Here is a 23,448-nt window from a genome sequence, read left to right on the forward strand (position 1 = left end):
ACAGACAGACCCTGTAGCGTTCCCTGGTTTTCTAGCATTCTGACTGCTTAATATGACCATATAAGGTCTTTGTAAGTGGTGGTCTGGACAAAATAGTCATGGAAGGATTGCTGTCTACACCATGGTCTCTGCCATGTAAGTTGTTTAACTGATATAGATAGGCCCTAAACCTCCTTCCAGTGCATCACACAAATTCAGTTAAAGAAAAGATAATCCCAAAAAAATTAGGGCTTGATTTTTAAAAACAGTCTTCAATTTTGCAGATGCCTGCAATTAATTGTGGATGTGAAGTTACAGGCATAGATACTAATGTTTAGATGTTAAATTACTTAATTTTGCCTGCCAATCAGGTAGACATTGAAATTTTAGTAGTTGTGCCCGCAATTCACTATGCCCGATACTGGAGGCTCATTTGATAACCTCCCGCCGCCCCCTTCATGCCTCTAAAAATTGGAACCACTGTATGTAATACACATGCTAGATGCATCTGAAGAAGTGAGTTTTTTTACCCATGAAAGCTTATGCCCAAATAAATCTGTTAGTCTTTAAGATGCCACAGGACTCCTTGTTGTTTTTGTGCATACAGACTAACACGGCTACCTCCGATACATGCTAGATGCTGTAATTCACTTCAAACCAACTCTTAAAATAGCTAAATCAAAATCTTTAAAACCTCAACTTGGAGCCTGGAGAGCATACATAGCATAACCCATAAAATTACTGAACAAAGTCCAAAGTCTAGAGGAGATGGGAATTTATGAACAAAGGGAACATGGTACTAATACAATGGATGATTTATACAGTTTATAAATACAGTTGATCACAGAATCACAATTGATTTATGTTGACTTCTTTTGATATGAACTAGGCCATGAGGATCCCAGTAGAAAAAGTCCACGGTGGTGTGTCCTCAAATAGAATAGCAATAAGGGGCAGTACAGCTAAAAGAATGAGTTGCGCTAGCCAGTTCAGCTGCTTGACTAGGGTGGCGGGTGGATGTGCATATTCAGAGCATCCACTGAGCAGCCTCCATTAGGTAAGTTCATGTGGAACTATGGCTGCAACTGCATCTGTCATCAACAAAGTGGAAACTCCAAGTTATGGCATAGTCAATAACCCAGGCCCAGCTACATCTCCATGCAGCACCAATGGGGGAGGATCTGGCCCACAGTATGGAGCAGAGAAAGCACAATTGTTTTATTTAATAACATTTCCCCAAAAGCAAAAAAGGGTTGAACAGCAAATTGTACATTGAATGATACTGTGTACCTTATAGTTGAGCCAGAGTGATTTCATATTGTGGTGTGAAGGTTTTACCTGCAAAAATGGTGTCCACTGTGGCACACGCTAAAAACATGTACTTAACCATGATATTGAACCTGAGAGTGTGGGGGAAATAGATCTTTGAAAGAGAAAATACAGGTAAAGATTAGCAAACATAAGTACTGAACAATGAGATGACTGAAGCAGCATGGTCTAGCAGATCGAGCATAGGACTAGAAGCCACGTACTTCTGAGTTTTAGTCTGTATTCTGACATCAATTTGTGTGGCCTTTGGCAACTTATTTAAACTGTCTGGGCCATGTTATCTCATTTACTCCAGCATAAATATGGAGAAGCTCCATTGTCTTCAAGAAAGAAAGAAAGAAAGAAAGAAAGACTCTGAGAATCTTCAGCTCAGTTACAGAAACAGCAACTGTGTTTCAGGCACAACAGAGTGTAGAAGCTTGCATAGTAACTGTCTACAAAGTGCTGACTCTGGCCGATATCCAGATACTAGCTCCATACCAAAACATATTTAACTTTAAATGTACATCCTTCATCAAAACAAATGGGATAAAGAATGACACCATAAAAAATACAACCTGTGAATCTTTTGTATTAGAAACAAAGAAATTTAACTACAAAATGGAATACCCAGGTATCAAAGTACTTGTAGAAAGATGTACAATTTAAAGATTTACTGTAAAAAGCATGCCAGCTCGCTTCAAAGAGAATTCACAGTCAAGGTTACTGCAGCTATTGTACAAATGGACAGAATTTTGCTTTTCATAGATAATTGTCCTATAAATCACAGGCAGAAACTTGGAACAGGTCTGACAGGGTGTAATACAATAAGATGCCAGTAAGCAAAATGTGCTGGAATGGGAATTGTTCTGGTCTTAATATGCTTATTGTCAGGGAAATTTAGGGCAGCAATATCAAATGAAATTTGTGGGCCAGATCCTCAGGTGCTGCAAATCAGTGTTGCTAGTTGAGGATGTGACTGTATATTGTATAGCTATTCATAAAGAAAATATTATTTCACAATCTGTCACTGATAATTTCAAAAATTATAATATTTAAATAATAAATTACCCAAGAATTAAAAAAAAATATAGCCAAACTATAGTCTTGTTCATTTTCCCATCTGAGACCAGTTAAACATTTTTCTACCCCAAATTAGGATTTTTCCAGAGTGCAAAAACTTTGTTTAGTGCATTCAGTGTAGCGGGAGTTGCTGCCTTTTGATAAAATATGAAAAATGCATGCACAAATGCCAGTATTTATCACAGAAATTTCTGACAAGGTAAAGGACTGATCTTATAGTCTTATTGTCCCCAATGCTGATCTTTTGTAGGCAAGCAGAACTGGTATGGGAGTTCAATAGTGGTAAGACTGGAATTAATTCCTCTTAAGTCACAAAACAGCAGTAAAATTATTATATGACAACTACAGTCTCAGGGCTGCAACAACCTCTGTGATTTCCATTGGAGTTCAGCCATTGGGCCACATAGTCACAAATTCATCAAACCTCCCTCAGCTAGTAAGGATGGAAGTGTATTCGCCAGGAAAAACAAGGTTTGGATCTCTCACTCCCAATACTGTTGCCTGCCAGGACTTCTGCACCCATTGTGGGGTGAGAAAATTTGCTCCATTGACTTTCTTCTCCTGAGTAAAGAGTGCAGGATCAGATCCAAAATAAATTTTAGGGAGAACACTGAGGCTGTATGCAAAGCTTTACTAGTGGATTTTATTATCTGTATTGGCGTAGCACCTAGCAACCCCAGTCACAGACTAGGACCCCATTGTGCTAACAAAAAGACATTTCCTGTGCCAAAAATCTTATAATGCAAGTATAAGAGGAGACGAGTGAATACAGGCAGGTGAGCACAGGGAAACAGTGTTTTCATCTTGGGTAATTTTTTTCCAGACTTTTCTGTATTCATTTTTATGCTTCACCATCAGAGGATACCACAAGTCAAAGTCCTGCTCTTTCCTCTCCCTCAGAGGTGTTAAATTAACTGACTTCAGGATTACTCTAATTATTCCCAGAGAAATACTTTTCATTATTACTGCAACAAAGATGACAAGCCCCAGTAGCAACCAGGAAAGAATAATGTTATCATCAAAAGTTACAGAGGCTGTGGAAATGTTGTGGAATTTGTTGTCCTATCATTGCTCCATGGAAGAATACAATTAAAATAAATAAACATGACTAAATAGGAGCCACATTGAGAAGACCAGGACCAGAAGGAGAAGGGGGCTAAACCTCAGCCATTGGGACAATCTGTATTCCTGATAGAAGAAGTTAAGAATAACCCCACAGTTCTATATAAACAGAATATGATGAACAGAAATTTATTGCACACTAACACTGCAGGACTTTAATTTCAAAATTGCTCTAAGTCTGTACTTCACAGAAATGTTCCCGAGACCAAACACCAGATCAAAACTACTCCTCTAACAGAAGATGTTTGGATCAAGTACAGAGTATGGTATTTACTCTTAGGAAATGTAGGTTTGGGTTAAGTCAAGCAAAGGTTTCCTTATCCATTTTATTATTTTATATTTCCAGAGAGTCTATGAGAGTGCAAACCTTGAAGAGGAGTAGATGATTCTGAAACGAGGGACTTGCAATATTGCAGTTAGGTAGAAAAAGGGAAGTATTTCTTAAGAGGGTGTGATCATGCTCAAGGATGTGGCTACTCTGAAACCACTTCCTAAAGAGGTTGCTAATTTACAATTTATAGGGAGTAAAGGCACATAAAGGAGATATTAAACTGTGCACTAATTATCACCCAGTTAAGCTGACATCACATGCTGTGAAAGCATGGAAGAAGATGACTGAAAGGCATCTAAGTGGCACAGTTGAAATTTAGAAGAGTCAGTATGGGTTTACGATGAGAAGGAGGAAAACTGCTCTACAAATCCTCATGGAGAAGTTCAAAGAAAAGAGACAAATTGCATGGTCTTTGTGGACTTGGAGAAGGTGTACGATTGTATAACAAGAGAATTGGTTTGCTGGAGCTTGTGACGGAGAGGCGTGCCAGAAGGACATGTCTGTCTTAACACCATAGAACTTCCCCAAAATAATTCCTAGAGCATATATTTTAGACAAACATCCAAGCTTGATTTTAAAACTATCAGTCATGGAGACTCCACCATGAACTTTGGTAAATTGTTACAATAGTAAAATTGTTAGTCTCTAAGGTGCCACAAGTACTCCTGTTCTTTTTGCGGATAAAGACTAACACGGCTGCTACTCTGAAACCTAGTTAATTACACTCACCGTTAAAAATGCGTACCTTATTTCCAGTTTGAATTTGTCTAGCTTCATCTCCAGCCATTGGATCAAGTTATACCTTTCTCTGCTAGACTAAAGAGTCCATTATTAAATATTTGTTCCCCGTGTCAATACTTATAGACTGTAACCAAGTCACCCCTTAATCTTCTCTTTGTTACACTAAATAGTTTGAGCTCCTTTATTTTATATCTATAAGGCATGTTTTCTAATCCTTTAATCATTCTTGTGGCTCTTCTCTGAACCCTCTCCAATTTGTCAACATCCTTCTTGAATTGTGGGCAACAGAACTGATCACAGTATTCCAGCAGTGGTCACATTAGTCAAATACAGAGGTAAAATAACCTCTCTTCTCCTACTTAAGAGTCCCCTGTTTATGCATTCCAGGATCACATTAGTTCTTTTCACCACAGCATCACACTGGGAGCTCATATTCACCAGAAACCCCACATCTTTTTCAGAAGCACTTCTTCCCAGCATAGAGTCCCCCATCTGTAAGTCTGACCTACATTCTTTATTCGTAGATGTATGCGTTTACCTGTATTAAAATGGATATTGTTTGCTTGTACTCAGCTTACCAAGCGATCCAGATTGCTCTGAATCAGTTACCTGTTTTCTTCATTAATTAACAGTCTCCCAATTTTTGTGTCATCTGCAAATTTGTCAGTGATGATTTTATGTTATTTTCCAGGTCATTGATAAAAATTTTAATAGCATGCGGCCAAGAACCAATCCCTGCAGGATCCTGCTGCAAACACACGAACTCAGTGATGATTCCCTAGTTACAGTTATATTTTGAGACCTATCAGTTAGTCAATCTTTAGTGCATTTACTGTGTGCCATGTTAATTTTATATCATTCTATTGTTTTTAATCAAAATGTTATGTGGTACCAAGTCAAATGCTTTACAGAAGTCTAAGTATATTATGTCAACACGATTACCTTTATCAACCAAACTTTTATTCTCATTAAAAAAAATCAAGTTAGTTTGATGGAATCTGCTTTCCAAAAACACATGTTGATTTGCATGAATGTAATATTAACAAAGTCCCATATCAGCTACTCCATTATTTTGCCTGGGATGAATGTCATGCTGAAAGGCCTATAATTACCCGAGTCATGCTGCTTACCCTTTTTAAAAATTGGCACAACATTAGCTTTCTTTCAGTCTTCTGGAAATTCCCTAGTGCCCCAAGACTTATTGAAAAGCTACGTGAACTGTCTAGCAAGCTCCTCAGCCAGCTCTTTAAAACTCTAGGATGCAAGTTACCTGGACCTGCTGATTTTAAAATGTCTAACTTTAGTAGCTTCTATTTAATATTCTCCACAGGTACTAGTGGAATGGAAAGAATGTTATCAGCATACAATGAGACCATATCATCTGTTTTTTCCCAAATATAGAACAGAAATATTTACTGAACACTTCTGCATTATATGCATTATTATTGATAATTTTACCATTTCCATTTAGTAATGGACCAATGCTATTGTCAGAATTCATTTTGTTCCGAAGATATTTTTAAAACTCCTTATTGTCCTTAACTCTGCTGGTCATAGATTTCTCTGTATGTTTCTTGGCTTCCCATATAATTTTTTTACAATTCCTAACTTCTTTACTATCAACTTCCTCTCTCTTCCATTTGTTATATATTTTATTTTTTACAGCTTCCTTTGCTTCCCCTCAAATCAGGTCAGTTTTTTAACCAGTACAGCATTCTTCTTCAATAGTGGGATTGCATTTTTTTGGGCATCTAGTAAAGTGTTCCTAAATTATTCCCCATTATCATTCACATTTTTATGATTAAATTCTGCCTCCCAGCTGATTTGGCTCCTAAGGTCTGGACTTTATTCTGCTTGCTCATTGTAAATGTAATCAAGTCATGATCACTTGTACCTAAGCTACCATTAATTTTTAGTTCTGTGATCGGTTCCTCTTTATCTGTTAGGATAAGGTCTAAAAAACAATTCCCCTGTGTTGGCTGCAATACCTTTTTGAGTTAGAAAATTGTCAGTGATAATAGTTAGAAATCCCAGGGATGTTTTAGTGCTGGCAGCATGAGACCTCCAGCTTGCCACTCAAATAGAAATTCCTCGTGATCACACAGCTTTTTATCCTACATATTATAGATAGGTGCATAATGAGTTGGTCATCCAGTTTCCTAGTATGATTTGCTGGCATGTAGCAGAAACCAACTAGTACCGCATCTTGTGATTTCTCTGTTAGGACACTGATCTATAAGCATCTTTCTTCCAAGTTATCAGGGACTCAGAAACAGGTAATGCCACTTCTGACATAGAGTGCCACCTCCCACCCCTTTTGCCCACTTGATCCTTCCTAAATAGGTTAGAACAATTGATTTTAACATTCTACTAATGTGAATCATCCCACCAAGTTTCAATAATCCCAACTAGATCAAATTTATGCTCATAAAATCAGCAATTCCATCATACACATAAGTGAAAATATACAAAGGGAACCACCTTGGAATATGCTGTTCGCCGATTACTTAGTGATATGTGAATAAGATTGTGAGACCCTGCAAAACAGCCTTGAACAGTGGCAACACAGTTTTGAGCAGGTGAGACTTAGAGTGAACATTGGTAAAACTGAGACTATGATAACAGAGGGAGGGGGCCCACCATAAAGGATCTTACCAGCAAAGAGCTAAGTAGAGTGTAAGAATTTACATACCTAGGATCAATTGTTGAGGATAATGGTGCCTTCCTGTGTGATGTCCAGCATTGTATTAAAGCTTCTTGGTGCAAATGACAGGAGCTGACTTCAGTTTTCTATGACAAAAAGAGGCCAATAAAAGTTAAAACTATAATTTGACTCATCCTAATGTATGGAACAGAGACTTAGCCAACCACAAGAAAATAAATCAGAATGCTCTCCACCACGGAGATGTAGCTGCTGAGATGGTCAAATGGCTGGATGCTCCATGATAGGAAACAACATGAAATTGTGAGGAGCCTAATGCAAATTGCCCCAATTGAAGCTAAGTTGAGGGAGGCTAGGCTACATTGATATGGACATGTCCAGCAGAGACCCAAGAGTTATATTTATAAGATGGCCCTTGCCATGATCTTGGATGAAAGACCAAAGACTTGGTACCTGGATAGGATATCAGTGGACCTTAGAGAGACCAATTTGCACACAGTCAGTCATACAATCATGAGTTTTGGAAGAAGGCTATAAAAGTCGCTGATGCCAAATAGGGGCATGGCAAGAGAGAAGAAGAAAAAGGGAATAAAGAGCACCTAGATTTCTGAGTGAATGAGTTTTCTATTTTTGTTTGTTCTGTCATTATCCGAGTGTGACATTATTGATATAAATTGGGACCATATAGAACATGGGTTGCAACCAAGGTCCTGTAGTGGCACCAAATCTTAGGTAAAGGGGGTCATATAAGGTGTCTAAGACCAGGTTATGGGTTGCTGGTTATAATTATGCTGTCTGTATGTCTGTATCATTTTTAGTTGAAGTTATGAATGTTGGCTCTATGCTGTCTGTATTTCAAGTTGGTGCTGTGCTTCTGGGGGAAGCATCCCAGACAAGCTGGTGTTAGCTCTGCTTAGCCTGCTTGATGGCCCATTAAGGAACATCAGCTACACAATTGACCCATGGAGAGATGGCAGACACGCCTTGTGACTCAGCAAGGTATGCAGAGACTTGTCCATGTGACTGCAGACTCCATTTTGCTGGGATTTTCCACAGTAAGAACAAAGAGATTCTTACACCTGGAAAAGCCTATATAAGGCTGATGCATCATCTCCATCTTGTCTTCAATCCTGCTTCTGACCTCTGGAGAGACTTTGCTACAAACTGAAGCTCTACACAAGGGACTGAGGACCCATCCCAGCAGGGGATGTATTCCAGAGATTTGATTTGAACCTGCAGCTTATGCCATCGCTGCTGCAAGCCTGAACTAAGAACTTTGCCATTTCTGTATGTAATTGATTCCATTTAACCAATTCTAGCTCTCATCTGTACCTTTTTCCCTTTGTAAATAAACCTTTAGATTTTAGATTCTAAAGGATTGGCAACAGCGTGATTTGTGGGTAAGATCTGATGTGTATAGTGACCTGGGTCTGGGGCTTGGTCCTTTGGGATCGAGAGAACCTTTTCCTTTTATTGGGGTGTTGGTTTTCATAACCATTTATCCCCAGGACGAGTGCACTGGTGGTGATACTGGGAGACTGGAGTGTCTAAGGAAATTGCTTGTGTGACTTGTGGTTAGCCAGTGGGGTGAGACCAAAGTCCTTTTTGTCTGGCTGGTTTGGTTTGCCTTAGAGGTGGAAAAACCCCAGCCTAGGGCTGTGACTGCCCTGTTTGAGCAATTGGTCCTGATTTGGCACTCTCAGTTGGGTCCCGCCAGAAACGCTCCGTCACACCGAGATCATCCACTTGACAGGGCCGCCCAGAGGATTCCGGGGGCCCGGGGTCTTCAGCGGCGGGGGGCCCTTCCGTTCCGGGACCCGCTGCCGAAGTGGCCCGAAGACCCGCGGCGGGAGCCCCCTGCCGCCGAATTACCGCCGAAGCGGGACCCGCCGCCAAAGCGCAGCCCAGTCTTCGGTGGTAATTCGGTGGCGGGGCCTCGGGGGCACTTCGCGGCGGGTCCCGAACAGAAGGGCCCCGCCGCCAAGACCGGGCGGCGCTTGGGCGGCGGGTCCAGCGTCCCGCCCCGCCCCCTTACCCGAGCGCATCTCCGGCGGGGCCTGAGCTCCGTCCCGCTCAGAGCCGCGTGGTGAGGGGGCGGGGCTGGGAACTCAGCCCGGAGCTCGCAGCCCCGCCCCCTCCCTACGCCGCTCTGAGCGGGGCGGGGCTCAGGCCCCGGCCCCGTTGGAGCTCCCAGCCCCGCCCCCTCACCACGCGGCTCTGAGCGGGGCGGGGCTCAGGGGCTCAGCCGGAGACTCGGCGCTTGATGCGCTGAGGTTCCAGGAGAGGGGCGGAGGTGGGAGCTTCCGCTCTTCTCTTGGGGGCCCCTGCGGAGCCCGGGGCCCGGGGCAAATTGCCCCCTTTGCCCCCCCCTCTGGGCGGCCCTGCCACTTGATAATATACAAGGATGTATCACTTTCCAGGATATGAGAGAAAGCATTAGTGCAGAAGCCACCCCAAGGCAGACAACAGAAAAAGGAACATAGACCCAGATCCACAAATGTATTTAAGCTCCTAACAGTTAAGAGCCTAAATATCTTTGTGGATCTGGGTCAAAATACTTACTAGTGAAAAGGAAGATAACAACAACCTGCTACCGTCGGAGGTAAAAGAACAACACTGGAGCTACAGCTGTTGCTGGAGCCAGGCCAACTACCAGGAAGGTGTGCTGGAAAAGGCTCATTTAAAGGGAAAACCCAAAGAAGGGCTTTAATTGATAATCATGCAGTTAGAAAACAGGTAGCTTGTAGGGGAAAGACACTGAAGTTCAATCTTTCTGAGAGATGGGAACAGGTGAAAGACAGCCTGAGCATGCCAAAAGTAGAGTACAGCATGCTCAGGCTAGTACATCATTCTTTTGTTATAATATGTTGTAATAAACAAATAAATAAACAAAATAAATCCAATCTTTTGTGCTTTCTTTGCTTGAGGTTTACCACTGTACTATCATCTAGCGAGCCTGTTTTTTTTTCTTGCCAAGTTTTTCCCTTAGCTCTTCTGCAAATTGCCAGAAAGCTAAGGAAAGGGAAAGGAGAACATTCCTACATGCAACTATTTGAATGCGGTGTAAAAAGACTGCACTAAGAACCTATATCCTAGCTTTAGAATGGAAGGGAGAATGGAGCCAGAAATGGTTTGACAGAAAAAATTCTGCACAACAGCACCACCATCAGGTTTTATTAATAACCTTGAAATGAAGCAAGGCTGGTGGGAAAAGCATTACTGATCAAGTGCTATCAAAACCTGACCTCCCAAGGTGATTGAAAAAAAACAGGAGTACTTGTGGCACCTTAAAGACTAACAAATGTATTTAAGCATGAGCTTTCGTGAGCTACAGCTCACTTCTTCGGATGCATAGAATGGAACACACAGACAGGGGATATTTATACATACAGAGAACATGAAAAGGTGGAAGTATGCATAAATTCAAAAAATTTTGAATTTTTTTTTCCTCCTGCTAACGATAGCTCATCTCAATTGATTAGACTCTGCCTGTTGGTATGCATACTTCCACCTTTTCATGTTCTCTGTATGTATAAATATCCCCTGTCTGTGTGTTCCATTCTATGCATCCGAAGAAGTGAGCTGTAGCTCACGAAAGCTCATGCTTAAATAAATTTGTTAGTCTTTAAGGTGCCACAAGTACTCCTGTTTTTTTTGCGGATACAGACTAACACGGCTGCTACTCTGAAACCTGTCAAGGTGATTGAGTAAATGAATGCTTTTATAAATGCTATCTTGGTCTTTTTTGTTTTGTTTTGTTTTGTTTGGGGTTTTGTTTGGTTTAATTAGATTTTGTTTGGATATAGATATTAGTACTTTTAACTATCAAAATTGACTCCCGTGAGAACTTTTCTAAAAAGGTAAACCAGAAACCTCAGACATGGATTGTTTCATATATTACCTTTGGTTGAAGTTCCAATAAGAATATTTTACATAATGGAACTTTTCAAGGTATTATACAAAAGAACACTTATAAATGGTAATAGCCAGAATTGATTCCATATGTGTGAAACCAAAATCTTTTTATATAAAGCCATTTCATCTAAAGAAGTGCCTGAGCTGCACTGAGCAGAAAATTACCATAAAATGTAAGATAAAATTTATTTTAAAGATATCATTTAAAATGTATATTTTCTTACCTTGGTCTACTATGCTACTATAAAATCTGAAGAAATGATACTCAATGGTACCTGACTTTACAGTCTTGTTTTACCTCCTACAGTTTGTAACATATTATCAAAAAATTCAGTCCTGAATATACTGAAGTAAAATTGTCTGTGTGCTGGGGTGTACCTACCCCACACTGCTTCAGCAGAGGTTATCCACACTCTGTAGGCTGAGGAGGCCACTGGGCCATGCTGTCCAAGGAGCCAGGGCCGCTATGGTGACGCTGGAGATTAGGCCACTTGGGCCCCCAAACCCCTATTTTAATTCTCCCACAACCCGGCACCCCTCTGACAGGGGTACCTACCCCACGACAGTCAGACCAAATTTACAAAACATTTTGTTACTTTTTTCAGGCTCTCAGATACAATGGTGACATGATCCAGATGAGTATGCAGACATATTTCCTAAAGTAGAAAAGATACTTCTATTAGGGAGATTGCTTATCTATCAAGGAGATCCATTTCTCAATAATAATGTATAAAATAATAATAATAATAATTAATGAAGGCATCCTTTATGTTTATTCTATTGTTATTGCAGACAATACTTTTACAATTATTTAGTTTTTCCATTTCAAGTGCAGGCCCTAGCTATATTCAAGACCCTCTACTTAGCCACATCCTGGTTGAATATGTAAACTCACATGCTTTTCAAGTCCTTCAAAAACTGACTTCCTTAAAAGAAATGAGGCATGGTAATGTTGTGCTGTTGGAATATCTTGGTTCTTTTCCTACTTTGACGCAGACTTGCACTGTCACCTTAGGCAAATCACTTAATAGCTCTGTGTCTTTGTTTCCTCATCTTTAAAATGGGGATAAAGTAATAATATAGTTTCATAGAGTTTAAGCCAGAAGGGACCATTAAATTCTGTAGTCTGACCTCCCGCATATCACAGACCATAAATTTCATCCAAATACTCATATACTGAGCCTGATTACTCTAGTTCAGTGGTTCTCAACCAGGGGTATGTATACCCCTGGGGGTACTCAGAGGTCTTCCAGGGGGTACATCAACTCATCTAGATATTTGCCTAGTTTTATAACAGGTTATATAAAAAGCACTAGCAAAGTCAGTACAAACTAAAATTTCATAGACAATGATTTATTTATACTGCTCTGTACAGTATACACTGAAATGTAAGTACAGTATTTATATTCCAATTGATTTATTTTATAATTATATGGTAAAAATGAGAAAGTAAGCAATTTTTCAGTAATAGTGTGCTGTGACATGTTTGAATTTTTATGTATGAATTTATAAGTTTTTAACTGAGGTGAAACTTGAGAGTACACATGATAAATCAGACTCCTGAAAGGGATACAGTAGTCTGGAAAGGTTGAGAGCTGCTGCTCTAGTTGAATTAAAGCATTTTAGTTCTCAGAGGACAGGAGAGACTGAGGTCTCAGCAATGCCAAAGGCCCCTGTGGTGGCTGGAAATTATTAGAGTACAGGAGCAATTTTAATGGTCCACCTGATGGATTAGTGAAAGAGGATAGGTTCCAGGTATCTGAGAAAGAACGACAATACAATTCTCTAACACCTTATATGCTCCTCTATCAAAATGGTGACCCTGAAATACTCCATTGCATCTTCCTCATAGATCATCTCAATACACAGATGTTATCTCTCACAGGTCCACAGAAGGAGGGAGATTAAGGAGCTGCTAGCAGAAATTGTGCTCTAAATTAAGATGTGTGTGTCATGAAGACAGCTCATTTTTTAAAAATTATTAGGCTGTGGCTATGATAGCACCAAAGAGGTTTTTCCCTTCACCTCAGCATCTGTAAAGTCCCAAACAACAGAACTTTTCCACATGGTCTTTTCTCAGATACTAAGTTGAGTGTTTCTCATGGCATGGAGTTTTCCCAACTGCTTTGCCTGCATGATAACTTGGATGCAGACGATATTGGTAGCTAGACTGATGTCTGAAAGAAACAAATACAATTTCTTCTATATTTGAGTTTTAGCCACTCGCTAAGTTTATGGATATGTTCTGAGAGCTTTAGGCTACAACCTACAATCTAGAATTGTCAACTGGTAAGGAGACTAATAACCAGATGTGTTAGCATAAGACACCACCAATGCTTCCTTTACAGAGGGGAAGTTCTGACTCCTTTAAGAGGTGCTGATAATCAGACCTGTGCTCAAGAAAGCATCTCTTGACATTTGTCCTCTCTCCAATGACAGTGCCTAGAGCTGCTTGCCTTTAAAAAAAAATAATAATAAAGATTACTAGGCTGTTTGGTAAGGCAACTTTGTAAGGTCCGAGGCCTTTTTCTGAAGCCACATTAGGAAAGCAGCCAAGCAGCTATATGCCAAGAAGCAGAATGTTGCCCCCTCACATTCCCTCTAAATTAATCAAATTAATATAATATCGGGCTGTTAAGAAGTTGTACTGTCCTAATAGTACCCACTATCACCAGATAAAGAAATCTTAAGATGTTTCAAGAAAACTTTGTTTGATAGCATTCTGTCTGACAAGGAATCACTTATCACTTTATTCACTTTGTGACTGTGAAATCTATACTTCTTTATTGTTTTACCCTTATGGTCTCTACATCTCTATTGTTTATCTGTATGGTTTCTGTCTGTTTCTTTGATTGTTTCTGTCTATTGCATAATTAATTTTGCAAGATTTAAATCAACTAAGGTGGGGTATGACTGGTTAAAGAATTGTTTCACAATATGTTAGGATTGGTCAAATAATTATTTTGTAATACTTTACTAAAGTGATTGGTTAAGGTATAGTTAAGCACGACAAGTTTCACAATATAAACTGGCATCCAAAAGGAAGTTCTTTGTAACCAACTCCAGGACACAGCCCCATGAGAGCTGCCAGCTGTATTGAGCAGAAGCTGGAGTCCCTGGATGACCTGACCCTGAATGGCCACAAGAACATAAGAACAACCATACTGAGTCAGACCAAAGGTCCATCTAGCCCAGTATCCTGTCTTCCGACAGTGGTCAATGCCAGAAAAAGTTTGTCTGCCTTATTGGAAGTGGTAAGCATTGTATGCTTAGCATATGCATTCTGGTTTGGTAACTGTTAATAAATAGAGATAAAGGATATTACTGTTTAAGGCTCTTTCACTGGTAAAAGGTCCCATAAGCCCCCAGAAGGTGACACCCTGAGCCTCAGGAATGGGGTAAGGGGAGGTCCCTAGAGTGTGCGGGTAACAACTTTGGTAACATCTGGAGGCCTCTGCCTCTCTTCTCTCCTTTGATTCTGGTTTAAAGCCAGCATATGGTATGGAGACAGTGTTGGTCTCACTGGTCAATGATCTCCTGATGAGGTAAATATATATGTTGACATCTCCATCCCCTGACTTCTGGAGTCTGTCAATCCTGGCAGAGACAGAAACAGTCCCTACTTGAATATATTTGTTCTTTTCAATGGTAAGAAGAGTCAAGCAAAATATCAGGGGAGCTGCAATGTTCTACCCTATCACTCCTGCTCAATGTGTACGAGATGCTGCCAGGCAAAAAGTGAAACCAGTATGGTTGCAATGCCTATAGTATGCTGATGAAACTGAGCTCTGGTACATCAGGTCTAGATGGTGCAGACATTTATGTTTCCTCGTGTCTGGCCATGACTGGAGCTTGGATGGGGGACAGTTGGCTGAAACCCAATCTGGATAAGACAGAAGTGATGTTAGCTGGCTGGGAGAAGCAACTAGAGGAAATAATAATATTTAGAGATGGTGGGGTTGACATCTACCCTCCTTTTGTTACTAAAATTGCAGTATAAAAAGTCTGTAAACTACTTGGTCCCCAGTAAACAAGAGGTTAAGTCCAGCTTCACTTTCTCCTCCCACCCTGCCTCCATTTGCATATGTGCTCCAGGCAGGGCCAGTGCAACCATTTAGGTGACCTTAGGGCACTAGGATTTGGGGGGCAGCCGGATCTTCGGCCGCCCCAGTCGCCGCCGGCATTTAGGCAGAGGTAGCTGGGGCAGGGGAGCACGGGGAGGGCCGCTTGCAGCAAGTAAGTGGGTGGGGGGCGGCATGCAGGGGAACTCCCCACCTCTGCCCTGCCTCCTCCCCGAGCACGCTGTGGCTGCTTCACTTCTCCCGCCTCCCAGGCTTGCGGCGCCTAAGCTGATTGGTGCCGCAAGCCTGGGAGGCAGGAGAAGTGAAGCAGCGACGGCGTGCTCGGGGAGGAAGTTGAGCAGGGGTGAGCTGGGGAGGGGGGTGCCTCAGGGCGGAGGGGGGGAGTTGCCGGGGGGGGCGCCTCAGGGCGGGGGCTCGGGGACGAAGGTGGAAGTTTCACCTAGGGCACGAAACATCCTTGCACCGGCCCTGGCTCCAGGGAATGAAATTCCATTTGGCTTTTGGGACATACAGAGAGGAAAGAATAACTGAAAGGCAAGACTCCAGCCTTAGGCTCTAAGACAGGGTTGATCTCCGGGATGGTAAAATGTTGGTTTGTACACTTTTGGCTTATGCTACCTTATTGCAATTTATTATTATAATGATTCTCTCCTGGTTAACTGTTTACTGAATGTTGCTATGCTTTGTTTCTGTTGTACCACCGTCTTATGGGGTCCTGTTGCTCCTGCTGAACTGATTTTCTCATCTCCATGTGATGGAGAGGTTGTGACCGTCCTTTTAGGATGTAGACACCACATACACATCTCAATTATATCCACATCTTTTATCATATCCAGCCTCTCTGTTCCCAGAGAGTAGTTATCAGTGGTTCAGAGTCAAGCTGCAAGGGCATATCGAGTGGGGTCCCGCAGGGATCAGTTCTGGGTCCTGTTCTGTTCAATAGCTTCATCAATGATTTACATAATGGAATTGAGAGTACACTTAAAAAGTTTGTGGATGATACCAAGCTGGGAGGGGTTGCAAGTGCTTTGGAGGATAGAATTAAAATTCAAAATAATCTGGACAAACTAGAGAAACGGTCTGAAGAGAATAGGATGAAGTTCAATAAGTGGAATACTATACCTTTGTCCTAAGGAAGGAACAATCCGCTGCACACATACAAAATGGGAAATGACTGCCTAGGAAGGAGTACTGTGGAAAGAGATCTGGGGGTCATAGTGGATCACAAGCTAAATATGAGTCAACATTTTAACGCTGATGCAAAAAAAGCAAACATCATTCTGGGATGTATTAGCAGGAGTTTTGTAAGCAAGACACGAGAAGCATTTCTTCCACTGTACTCCATGCTAGTTAGGCCTCAACTGAAGCATTGTGTCCAGTTCTAGGCACATTTCAGGAAAGATGTGGAATAACTGGAGAAAGTCCAGAGAAGAGCAACAAAAATGATTAAAGGTCTAGAAAACAAGATGTATGAGGGAAGATTAAAAAAATTGGGTTTGTTTAATCTGGAGAAGAGAAGACTGAGAGAGGACATGATAATCGTTTTCATGTACATGAAAAGTTGTTACAAAGAAGACGGAGAAAAATTATTCTCCTTAACCTCTGAGGATAGGACAAGAAGTAATGGTTTTAAATTGCAGCAAGAGCGATTCAGGTTTGACATTAGGAAAAACTTCTTAACTGTCGGGATGGTTAAGCACTGGAATAAATTGCCTTGGGAGATGGTGGAATCTCCATCATTGGAAATTTTTAAGAGCAGATTAGATCAACACCTGTCAGGGATGGTCTAGATAATACTTAATCCTGCCATGAATGCAGGGGACTGGATTAAATGACCTCTTGAGGTCCCTTCCAGTTCTATGATTACTGCTTGATATACCATTAGAGACTATGTGAGAAACTTAGTTTGTACTGAATGTGGGTGGTGTGCCCACTTACTGAATGACAGATCTTACACCTATCACCCTAGTCTGCAGCGACTTCCAGACTTTTTCTGGGTGCACTTCAAGATATTGCTTTTCACCTAGAAAGTCTTTTATGCTTTTGAGTGCTGGCCTGCTTCTTTCAGCAGCTGGGATCACTTGGCATGTTTAAGCTGACAGTGTCTAGATTTGTACATCTGGAATCTAGTGGCAGGGAATCTTTTGTGAGGAGCTCTCAACTCTAAAATTTGCCTCTACCTCTTCTCTGAGAGGCATCGAGTTTGTTGACCATCAGGGTATATTACAAAGACTATCTATTCGCACTGGCTTTCTCTAATGGGGGCAGGGATTGAATGATGATAGTCTCCGCTTTTATGGGTTAGAGAATGTTTGTGTTATTGGCATTGTGTCAACTGAGGTTTATTTTGTAATATTTTTAAATATTGTGTGTTCATGTGTCTAGAGTCTGATGGGCTCATTTGAATAAATCAAAAATAAAGACATACATTAAATCAAAAGATGCCCCATGTACACATTTTATGGCCTTCTATAACAGACACAGCCAATCCTGATTGTCATATATGGCAGACAATCTGACTGTTGGGGAATGACAACAGGAAATGCATTGACAGCTTAGTGCACTGCCCCACGTCCTAATATAAGGGTGATGAGTTCATTCCTTCATTTGGCAATGGAATTTTAAAAACAGTCATATGACTCAAAGACATCTCGGCTTACTGCTCAATGACTGTTAGCATGGAAGTGGGAAATAAACAAATACTTAACCTCTCTACCACAGCTTTCTTCATGCTTAATTTACAGGGGTGTTGTGAGGATGTAACACTTCACAGAGTTTAAGTGCTATAAAAGCAATTTGCATAGAGTGTTTAGAATTTGGTAGTCCCTGGCCCATTAGATCAGACAGAACCTACCTCCCACAAAAAAAAAGGCATCTGGAAATCAGGATGGAACCCCAACTGCTCCCCAGTATGTGGGATGAGGAGTCCTTAACTGCCCATACAAAGTCACTTTAAAAAATGAAAGAAAGAGAATTACATATCGCATGGGCTGGCTGGGTTCTGTCCCTCTCTCCTTGGAACCACATACAGTAATCACTAAATAATAGCCAAGGTTATTACTGTTGTTACAGACCTGCAGAAATTCCTGCAGGCTGCATAGCTCCAGTGGTGGGGAAAGACAGATTTGTGATAGAAAAGAACGAAGTATGAAAATGGGGCACTAGTTTTCTCACGTTCCCCTTCTCTCTTATAAGATGCTCTGCAACTTTAGGGCATGCATGATTTTTGGCCCTCTGCAGCAAATAAACTTTATTCCAACATAGGTGGAACCAAACTCTACAGCAAGCATAGCTCCAAATGGATTTTGAAAGGGTTTGTTCACCTACTCCCAAATGGCATTGTGATGATTTTTATAAATATTTCTTAAGTGCTTTAAATATGTAGAGTCAAACTGAACTTCCGATTACAATAAATATGGAGTGACTCGACTGCTTTCTGTGGAGTTGCTTCAGGTTAACCCTGAGTATCTGAGCAGTACCGGACTCAAAAAACGCTATATAATTGCTAAGTATTTATTCTTAAAAGGCTAATGATATTGTTTGCCAAATAGGGTCTCTATACCATTTGCCAGCCACAATTGCAGGAAAATGGTAGGGCATTTTACATTCCATGGGTAGTATGCTTTTAGCTAGGGAATTGAACTATGTGAATCTCTCTTCTATAGGGAGTCTTGTGTCTAAATTGAGATATGCAGCATGCTGAAAATTTAGCTCTGGAAAGGCAAAACTTTGTAAAAGCAAGGCGATTAATATAGAGATTTGGCTGCAAGCAACATGCACAGTTAAAACAGAGAAACTTTGCAAAGATGAGAATATTCGGTTCCTTGGTCTATGCTATAAATAAATATGATGTACATGAAATCCAGCATATGTAACAGATGATGTTAATGATAACAACTGTGTTCCATGTGGCATAAGAAAAATTCTTAAAAGGACTGCCAAGATTGGTATGCCCACAATTTGACCTCTTTTTTATTCTTATACTGTCTTGTAACATGTCTGTGATTCTATATATTTTTTCCAAACAAATATTTCAACGCTTCTATTCTAATGAAAAAAAATGACACTAGTCTAGCACTGGAAGAAATATGGTTGAATTGTTGGGCAAGGATCACTCTGCCTGTGAAACAGTAATATTACCTGTTAATAACAATTAGATTAACTGATAGATTGTTATAAAGCTTAATTCTTTAGTGTCTGTGAAGTGATTTGAGATCCTCCGATAAGTACAAAATATTATTAATGAGAAAAGTTATAACAAAGGTCTCTACAGATGCTGCAATGAGAGGGAAATATTTTAAACATAAATGAGAAATTAGTAAGGAAAGTAACTTCAGTTTAGAGTTTCCAGACAGTTAATTATGATGGATGGTAAGGAAAACACAGAAAAACTGTAACGATATTCTGTTTATCCTTTTAAGTTTTATAGATTTCAGAATAACCAAAATATATAGTATTTTCTATTACTGTATTCTCAATATAGCATTCACAAAGCTTTCAGAATGCTATTGTTATTGCTGCTCATCTAAATAATATACTCCCACATCGTGAAGGGTATCCGGGAGGTGGAGATGGGGAGGAGGAAGACAGAGAGTATCCCCTGGGAATCAGTCCACTATAAGAGACTCTGTGCAATTCTGTTTGCTCTGTTATGTTCACACAAAATAGCCCCTGTGCCCTCCACTTACTATACTAATGCATTTGAAAAATGAGCCATTTTGCGTATTGTATCTTACACATAAAAAAGAGAAGGGCAATTTGTCTAGCATCATCTTTGTAATGACTAATGCAAAACCAACAGAAATTGTTTAGTCTTCTTAGTAACACAGAAGTAAGAGATAAAAAAAGTCCTGTTAGGTAAGGTATACAATTTTCCTGCAAGAGAGGATGTTCCCTAAAGCATACGATCCAAAGTAATTGTAGATGCCCCAAGTGATGGGGCTTCCAACCCACTTACCTTGTTTTTATGAAATCTATGTATGTACATTATATAAAACATCAGATGACTGATACTGATTCACAGAGAAATATTTAGATTATGAGATAACAAACATAGCTAAGATCAGGTGAAAAATACTTGATGTCCTCCAATATTTAGGCATAATGTGACATATTAGATCAGCGGACTGTCAACCTTAGTTGGGCTTAGACACTGGATGACACAGGATTGGACAATATTTGCTCTTACTAAACACAGGCAAAAGTTTTCTTTCACGCCAAAGTCTGTGTGGCTGAAGCTCAGGAGGGTAATAAAGACAGAATGGCATTCTTACTTATTTGTGGTTGGGCAGGATACTATTCTGATTCACCCTGAAGAGTTGGGAGCACCTCATGTTGCTCGTCCAGTGTGGAATTAGGTCCTGATGTACTTCTGAAAGTATTGTTGTCTCCACTGTACTCAGAGGCACCAGTTCAGCAAAGCATTAAAGCCCATGCTTAAGTTCATCCCTATGAAGCAACGTACTTAAGCATGTGATGCTGAATAGATACAGACTTAATTAAGTGCATGATTGAAGTTCAGCAAAAGATTTAAGTATTTGCTTAATTAGGACCAGAGAAAGGAATGGAGTGTCTAAAACAGAGTGCTTCAGAACCTATCCTGATGAGATAAGAGAAATATGAGGAGCTGCCAGTACTGCTGGAGGAATGCTGAGGGATGTCCAGGGCCCTGGGGTGGAGTGAACCAAGAAAGGGAAGACAGAGAGTGATGGGTCAGAGACCAGCAGGGCTGGGACGGAGGCAAAGGGATGAAAAGAGTGAGGGATGAAAAGAGTGAGGAAACTGTAAGGTTTGCATACCAAGCGGAAAGTACAAGTTGTAGATATGACAAGTGAAGCTTAAGAGCAGAGTACTACCACTTTTCCGCCAATATTTATCTGTAATTTCCACACGGTTACTGATTTCTTTCACTGAATGATTATATAGAGCAGGGATCAGAAACAGCTGATGCATGCCCAGCCAACATACCAGCGCTTCTCTGAACCTACTATCATGTTCTCAAGAATCTCAGCTTACATTAAAAAACAAGAAAGTAAGTCTCTAGCTGTTACGATTTTGAAGAAACATTTGGTTTATGTTGATTAATTTAAACAGGAACAGGTGCAGAGAAGGACTACTAGGATGATCAGAGGAATGGAAAACTGACCTAATGAGAGGTGACTCAAAGAGCTTGGCATGTTTAGACTAACCAAACAAAGGCTGCAGGGAGATATGATTGCTCTCTATAAACACATCAGTGAGATAAATATCAGGGAGGAAGAGGAGATATTTAAGTTAAGCGCCAATGTTGACAGAAGAACAAGTGGATATAAACTGGCCATCAGCAAATTTAGGCTTAAAATTAGAGAAAGGTTTCTAACTATCGGAAGAATGAAGTTCTGAAACAGCCTTCCAAGGTGACCCATGGGGACAAAAAGCCTAACTGGCTTCAAGACTGAGCTTGAAAAATTTATGGAGGGGATAGTACGATGAAACTGCTTACAATGACATGTTTTGCCAGTGTGCGACTGATAGCAGCAAATATCCCCAAAAGTGATTGGATGCTAGATGGGGAGGTCTCTGAGTTACTTCAGAGAATTCTTTCCCAGGTATTTGGCTGTTAGGTCTTGCCAAAATGCTGAGGGTCCAACTGACTTCCATATTTGAGGTCAGGAAAGAATTATCCCCCAGGCCAGATTGGCAAAGAACCTGGGAAGGGTTGTCTTCCTTTGCAGCATGGAGCACGGGTCACTTGCAGGTTTAAACTAGTGTAAATGGTGGATTCTCTGTAACTGGAAGTCTTTAAATCATTATTTGAGGACTTCAGTAACTCAGCCAGAGGTTATGGGTCTATTATAGGAGGGGTGGGCAAGGTTCTGTGGCCTGCAATATGATCAGACTAGATCAGTGGTGGGCAACCTGTGGCCCATCAGGGTAATCCGCTGGCAGGCCACGAGACAGTTTGTTTACACTGACCGTCCACAGGCACAGCTGCCCACAGCTCCCAGTGGCCATGGTTCATCATTCCCGGCCAATGGGAGCTGCAGGAAGTGGCGGCCAGCACGTTCCTGTGGCCCGCGTCGCTTCCCATAGCTCCCATTGGCTGGGCTCTTGGAGCTGCACTGCCTATAGCAGGCAGGTGCTGGGAGCAGAACGTGGACCCTAAATTCAGGAACAGGTATTGTGCTAGGTGCACAAAAGAAAGCTTCCCTGTGCCACTGCTCCCTCCCCTTTGTGTCATCTTGTAGGGCCCTGCACAATCTAACGCTATAAACAGCTGGACCTTCTTTTGCTCCCACTAAAGCCAATGGGAGATTTCTCATTGATTTCAGCAGGAGCAGGATAGGATTAACTTCACTGTACCACATAAGACAGCATATGGATTTATTAATACAGGGATGCTATCCTTTGTTTCACAATTTATCACTGTGATGATACTGTAAGTATAGGCCCGTAGCTTGACAGATGAAAGCAAAATTAAAATACTTTCCAAATAATGATAAAAATGTGCATTAGTTCTTTGCTCTGTTGGCATGAATAGTTTAGCTATGCAAATTTTTTACTTTGTTACTGAGTAATCTGCTCATATACACAGTGCAGGGAACATATTTTTTTAATTTGTTACCAAGACTACATCAGATCATTAGAGCATGCACAGAAGACAAGCATTAAATAAACTGCCAAAGAACAAGATGTGGAATTTCCATATGAACAAGTACTTTCATTTGAAATACATATATCTACTTTATGTCAGAACATAGGAAAACATAGGAAAGTGCTCATTCCTTTTCTAAGTAAATCATAATTGACACACTTTATAGAGAACAACTCTCACAAACTGCAGAGTTAACAGTATCTTGCAACCCCATTACAAATACATACATATGAAAAATTACTTACTACAAAGCTTGCTCAAACTACAGCATCTAGCATCAAGTAAGTTGGAGTAAGTCGTATTTTTAGGGTTGTTTTTTTAAATTATGTCAGTCGTAGTAATGTCAAACAAAGAATGCCTCACAAAACCCAGCATTCAAGGGCTGCTGATCAAATTCAGAAACAGGCCTCCTTACATGCACAGTACTGCAGCAATATACTAACATTTCTCACAATACAGTGCAACAAAGACACAAAGCTATGAAATGGAGAGGCAAGCTAATGTGCAAATCCTTGTTCCATCCACACCGCTAGCGCACTGCAGCTTATGAGTCACCCAGAAATTCTGTAGACAACATAGACAATAGGCATTC

The 23,448-nt window shown here is 40.7% G+C and overlaps 1 protein-coding gene across 16 annotated transcripts in view; it reads right to left on the reverse strand.

The window, feature by feature from the left end:
* SACS (sacsin molecular chaperone) overlaps nt 1-23,448 on the reverse strand; it is a 232,554-nt gene that overhangs the window by 106,046 nt on the left and 103,060 nt on the right. For 8 of the 16 annotated variants that reach the window (XM_039536976.1, XM_039537011.1, XM_039537042.1 and 5 more), the window contains one exon: nt 7,257-7,354. The exons of 1 other annotated variant lie outside the window; for it this stretch is intronic. The gene's annotated coding sequence lies outside the window, so the exon portion shown is untranslated. 7 more of the 16 variants (XM_039536919.1, XM_039536927.1, XM_039536947.1 and 4 more) reach the window with 5 other exon arrangements.

This window comes from Mauremys reevesii, linkage group 1 (genome assembly GCF_016161935.1).
Source record: "Mauremys reevesii isolate NIE-2019 linkage group 1, ASM1616193v1, whole genome shotgun sequence".
NCBI classification, from domain to species: domain Eukaryota; kingdom Metazoa; phylum Chordata; order Testudines; family Geoemydidae; genus Mauremys; species Mauremys reevesii.